Raw genomic sequence first — 6523 nt, forward strand, 5'->3', positions numbered from 1 at the left:
GGCCCTCTCCCTTGGAGACGCTGGGTTTCAATGTGCTTTTCATTCTCTTGGCTGCCAGAGCAAATGGCTGTCACTGTTTCCATTGTGAGCTCTTCCCTTTGGAATGGGGCCAATTTCGGGGAACATGTACTTGAGACCAACATTTGGCAATCTGGGTTCCTACTTGGAGGGATTTTCTGCCTCTGCCACACTTGGTAGCCTAAAAGCAGTGCCAAGCAGATTTGGTTTAAAATGTTGATTCTTAACCCTGGCTGGCTCCTCTGGATAAGGGCAAAATAGCAAACTCAGAGCCCCCAGGTTGCTAGAGTAATACAGAAATTCTCCCCTATAACCTCCCTCTCAAGTGCCTGTCCCCCGTCACTAATGTAACTCAGGCCATATGCATGTCACATCATCAATAGATTGAAGAAAATGTCCCATGCTTTATATATCCAATTAGAGGTTTCATTTGCTTTTTGTTTGTTTGTGAGACAGGGGCTCACTATGTAGCCCTGGCTGCACTAGAACTCACTGTGGAGACCAGGCTGGCTTTGAACGCACAGATACCTGTCTGCCTCTGCTTCTCATGCCCAGATCAAAGGTATGTGCTGCCACACTCCACCCACTTGAGTTTTTTCTTTTTTTTTAAATGGGGCTGGGGGAATAGCTCAGAGGTAGAGAGAGTACTTGCTTAGCATGTGCAAGATGCTGTTTGATTCCTAGCAGCACATACATACTCACACATTTTTTTTTTCCTTCGAGACAGGGTTTCTCTGTGTAGCTTTGTGCCTTTCCTGGAACTCACTCTGTAGACCAGGCTGGTCTGGAACTCACAGAGATCCACCTGCCTCTGCCTCCCAAGTGCTGGGATTAAAGATGTGCGCTCCCACTGCCCGGCTCACAAAATTTTTTAAAATGGGAAATCCTACCTTACCCTTGAAAAAAGCCGAGCATCCTAATTGTTGGGACTTTGTTTTGTAGACCAGAATAGAGGTCAGAAGTCAAAGGTTAAACACCTTCCCTACACACAACTGGAGTTGATGGCAGATGTGGCACTAAGATGTGATTGCTTCAATGGCCACACTCAAGTTTATTCTGCTATCTCAAGTAATTAATAAGGACTTTTCCCTTTTACATTCTAATCAAGGTATAATCACATTTTAAAGTACACAGACCATAACTGTAGACCTTAATAAACTTCTAGTAGACCTGCATTCCTGTATTTAATACCTCAGTTAAAACCCAGACTAAAGCTGGGCCGTGGTGGCGCACGCCTTTAATCCCAGCACTCGGGAGGCAGAGGCAGGCAGATTTTTTTGAGTTTATGGCCAGCCTGTTCTATAGACTGAGATCCAGGAAAGGTGCAATTTACACAGAGAAACCCTGTCTCTAAAAACCAAAAAAAAAAAAAAAAAAAAAAAAAAAAAGTGACCAACAAACAAATGGACAAAACAGCTTGATTTCTACCCTCTAGAGATCTGTTGAGTCTCTTCAAGTCACCACACTGGGCACAGCACTCTGATTTATATTCCTTTCCATTTATTCTGAGGCTGTACTTTTGTATTTTTCCAGTGTTGGAGATTGAAACCAGCAACTTGTACATGTTAACAAGTGCTGAGTCCTACCCTCTGACATTGAATTCAAAGGTTTACTTACAGCTGAAGTATCTCTGACTAACTCCCTCTCTTGGGCTACAGAACCACTAAAAAATGGTTTCAGATCTACTTGGACAGCTTTACAGGGGAAACAGCTGCCCCGATTATGATTACAGACACAATTAGTTTTAGTTTCAGTTTTTGATTTTTTTTTTTTTTTTTTTGGAGACAGGGTTTCTCTGTGTAACCCTCGGTGTTCTGGAACTAGGCTGGCCTTCAACTCAGAGATCTGGCCTTCAGTTTTAATCTGCTGGGATTAAAGGCTTGTGCCACTACTGCCCAGTTTTTTTGTTTTTACAATTAAAGAGATTCACATGTATAGGAAGTCAAGGCCAACTATGATTCCTCAAAATGAGGTATGAAATAAACTCTTCCAATCCGAAAACAAGGACACTTTCTCCAAGGTATCTGCCTCCCTGGCTCTGAGATCACACATTCAGGATGGTGTGGCCGTAGATGAGGAATCCCAGGCCTTTCTAATCTAGCCATTCCCGGCTAACCGGTTTAGTTCCTATGGGAAGATTTGCTTGGACCCATGAGGGGGAACACACACACACACACACACACACACACACACACACACACACACACACACACACTTTTGTTTTTGTCTGAGGCCAGTTCCCCCTGCACTGACCTTTGTGCAGCCGTGGGCTCCCAACAGCTCTGGCTTTCTCACCAACACACAAGGCAAGCGGTCATTGAAAACTAGCCAAAAGAGAGCGGCGTTTAGAAACTGGAAACGCTAGCTTTGGAACATTGTCTTAAGGCCAAAAATGTCAAGGTCTGGGTGGGGAGAGCTTTCCAGCCGCCACAGACACAAGCAAATCAAACCGGGCCTGCACTTTTCCAGCAGCGCACTGGCCGCCAGGGCAGGCCGTCTTCGCCACAGCAGCTTCATTTCCTCAGACAGTGAGCTCATGCTCCGCACTGGTGCATTCGATAAAATACAGCATTTAAGCCCATCCTGGAGCAGAACTGTGTGAACATGTACACTGCATGTCTGAATCAAACTAATCAAACTAAAAACCCCACGGAGAAGAACCCTTGCACACACAGCCATAACCTTAGACCCTACTTCGGAATGCAGGATGAAGCAGCAGCAATGGTGAGTGAGAGTGAATTTGTCCCTCCAGAGCCAAATTTGGATGACGTTTTTCACTGAAGACACAATTTTGCAGGATTATGGGTAGAGCTGCTTAAGGTATGCTATGAATCCATTTCCTATGCAGCATCACTCCTGAGGTGTTTAAAAATACAAAATCCTCTCCATCAATTAAAAAAAGAATACTGGGGGTGGGGTGGGAGAGCGCTTGTCCAGCCGTGTAAGGCCCCAGGTTTCCTCTGCCTTTCCTAGTTTCTCTGATTAGGGCAAACCGTCCTGCTGGTTGGCCTGTGCCCCGTGTTGGTCTATGCAGCCCAGTGAGGTCGGTGGGTGGGTGGCAGGGACAGGCATGGATGTGGGGGCAGCGTGACTCATATCCTCTGATGTCACCAGAGAGAGCAGGCTGGCTGCAGCCAGAGTCTGGAGACCATAAGAGGGACACAAGCCAGATGATGCTCTGAAGCCACTTTGTTCTAGAGGTGTTCATGGGATTGGTGCAAGGCTCAGACCTGAGAACGTTGCTGGTGGTAGGGGACAGAGAAGGAGAGGATAACTACATGAGAGCACAGCCGGGACTTTAGGGAGGTCAGGAGTTCAAGGGCAGCCTAGGTTTCATGAGACACAATCTGGAAGCGGGCAAGCACCTGCCAGCACTGGAAATGTCCGTACAGTCCTAAACTTGGGTTTTAAGAGCATAAAAAAAAAAAGTACCACCCTGAGCTCTCAAGAAAACAGGTGCAAGTCAAGATAAGGCCGCCTTTAGTGTCTAGCCTTGGGGCTTTCTACCCATAGTCCAGTGTCTATGGTTTTCAGTTTTTTACGTTTTTTTTTTTTTTTTTTTTTTTTTTTTTGTGTGTGTGTGTGTGTGTGTGTGTGTGTATGAGCAAATTCGACGGATTTTAACTTTAGGAATAAAACTATATTATTCCTTCACATTTTCATTCAAGTCTTTATTAATTAAAAATCTCACACAAGAGCCAGACAGAGGAGACACACACCTTTAACCCCAGCATTTGGAAGGCAGAGGCGGGCAGATCTCTGAGTTCGAGGTCAGCCTGGTTTACACAGTAAATTCCAGGACAGCCAGGGCTACACAGAAAAACTTTGTCTCAAAAACAAACAACCCCCCCAACAAAAACAAAAAGCTATAAAAAAAGTAGTGACCTTGCCCGGCGGTGGTGGTGGTGCACACCTTTAATCCCAGCACTTGGGAAGCAGAGCTAGGTGGATCTCTGAGTTAGAGGCCAGCCTGGTCTACAGAGCGAGATCCAGGACAGGCACCAAAACTACACAGAGACACCTTGCCTCAAAAAAACAAAAACAAAAAAAGTAGTGACCTTGAGTAACAAAGGGGGGAGCTTCTGTTTTCAGTCAGTTCTTCACGGTGGGAATAAACTGTGAGCTGTCTGTCTCTTCAATGACAGGTAACAGGGTTAGTAGCTAGGTCTATAGTCATTTAAGGCATTTTAAAACTAAGTTAAAAGAAAACAACCCTCTCAGCTGATAAAGGTGCTTACCACCACACATACACTGTGACATGTGTGGGCGCCCATCAATAAATTAAAAACAAGGCCGGGCGGTGGTGGCGCATGCCTTTAATCCCAGCACTGGGGAGGCAGAGCCAGGCGGATCTCTGTGAGTTCGAGGCCAGCCTGGGCTACCAAGTGAGTTCCAGGAAAGGCACAAAGCTACACAGAGAAACCCTGTCTCAAAACAACCAAAAAAAAAGAATAAATTAAAAACAAAATAGGCACCCATCTCATATTTGAGGTGCAGGGCTTTGGCTGTTTCCTCCTTTGCTGCCTTCTGAGGCTCTCCTTTGGGGTGTGTGTGTGTGTGTGTGTGTGTGTGTATGTAGTCTGGGGTGGGGAGGGAAGAAGGACATGATCTGAAGGTGAATCAGGATGGCTGCCAGCAGCATTTATTATGTATACAGTCTGTCTGTCTACCAGAAGAGGGTACCAGATCTCATTACAAATTTTATACTATATAGCTGCACATAGGATTAAACAGAGACGAGGGGCATGTGAGCTGGGGTGCGGCTTGAGGAATCCAGCATTGATCTTGACAATAGGCACCAGTCATATCTTAATGGAAGGACCACAAACTCCTCTTGTTAGAGATAAGAAGAATGACTGCTTTAGCAAGCAGGAACTTTATTCAAGCCCTCAAGGGAATGGAGACCCTTATCCATATGCCTGACCTTGGGAGAAGGACTTCTTCTGGGGAGCAGACATTATACTATAGTTTCTTAGTCTTACTGCATGGGCCTGTTCCCCTCATACACTCCCCAAAGGGAGGGTTCTGATGTCTTACTCTTTTCCCATTATACTGTACCATTCTCCATTCTGACGTCTCTGTATTCACTAACTGAACTCTTAACGTTAGGGAATGTTAGCATTCAGACCCGCCCCTTGGGCATCCACACCAGCGTCCTGACCACGTCCTCTTAAGTAAAGTCCTCTCTTCCTTTCTTCCCTTCTCCCTCCCCCCCCCCCCCGCCAATAAAACTTTCCACATGGGTGCATGGTGTGAGTGACTTTCTGCCATGTCCTCTTGGCCACCACCCACCATATCTGCATGGCACGTCTCTCTCACCTGTTGTAGGGCACCTTGGCTCTATGGGCCAACACCACTGCAGAGCCATTTTAAAAATACAACAATTGAAAAAAAAAAAAAGGGGGTGGTGGTGCTGGAGAGATGGCTCAGCAGTTAAGTTAAGAACTGGCTGCTCTTCCAGAGGTCCTGAGTACAATTCCCAGCAACCATGATTGCTTACAACCACCTGTAATGAGATCTGGCGCCCTCTTCTGGCCTGCAGGCGAACATTCAGGCAGAACACTGTACACATAATAAATAAATATTTAAAAAAAAAAAAAAAACAACTGCCCTCAATGGCCTCAGGCTCTGGATCTGAATGGTAGGCATTTCATTCTTGGGATAAGGTGTGTCTAGTAAATGTCTAACTTTCTGGTTCTTGGTGTAGTTAGGGCACAATGGAACTCCTGGTTCTGCCATGGTGGGTATTTTTTTCCAAAGAATCATTTTGTTTAGAGAGGCTATCATTGTACACATTTTTATCCCTTTACCAAAGCCCGAACAAAAGTTCCCAAAGGGAATCATTAAACATGAAAGGAAAAAGATGCTGGAGAAGTGTGGTCTGCAATGTCCAAATAATGGAACTTTGTCAAGCAGCAATGGTCCACGCCAGCTGCCTTTATGCTCAGCTGGCTGTCTCTGTGTGGTGGGAAAAGATGGCGACTACTGGCAGTTACAAGATTATAGTGTCCCTCACGACACTTATAGTGTCCCTCACGACACCGTGGATCAGAGGCGAATACTGGAAGCAATGTGTTACACTTGGGGGCAGAGGCAGGAAGATCAGAGTTCAAGGTCATCCTTGGCTGCATAGTGAGTTGAAGGCCAGCCTGGGCTAAGGAGGGGATCCTGTCTCAAGAAGAAAAGGTAGGAAGAAGAGGAAGGAGAGGGAGGGAAAGAGAATGATGTATTTTGGGTTAGCTATGATGGTGGCTCATGCCTATCATCTTGGCACTTGGAAGGCTGATGCAGGGCTGAGAGTCAAGGATAGTTCAGGCTACAAGGTAAGACTCTGTCTTCAACCGACCAAGGATAGTGCAGGCTACAGGGTAAGACTCTGTCTTCAACCAACCAAGGAGAGTGCAGGCTACAAGGTAAGACTCTGTCTTCAACCAACCAAGGAGAGTGCAGCTACAAGGTAAGACTCTGTCTTCAAACAAACAAACAACCAAACCAACCTTTCTCT

Source organism: Peromyscus leucopus, chromosome 5 (assembly GCF_004664715.2).
Source record: "Peromyscus leucopus breed LL Stock chromosome 5, UCI_PerLeu_2.1, whole genome shotgun sequence".
Classification (NCBI taxonomy): Eukaryota; Metazoa; Chordata; class Mammalia; order Rodentia; family Cricetidae; genus Peromyscus; species Peromyscus leucopus.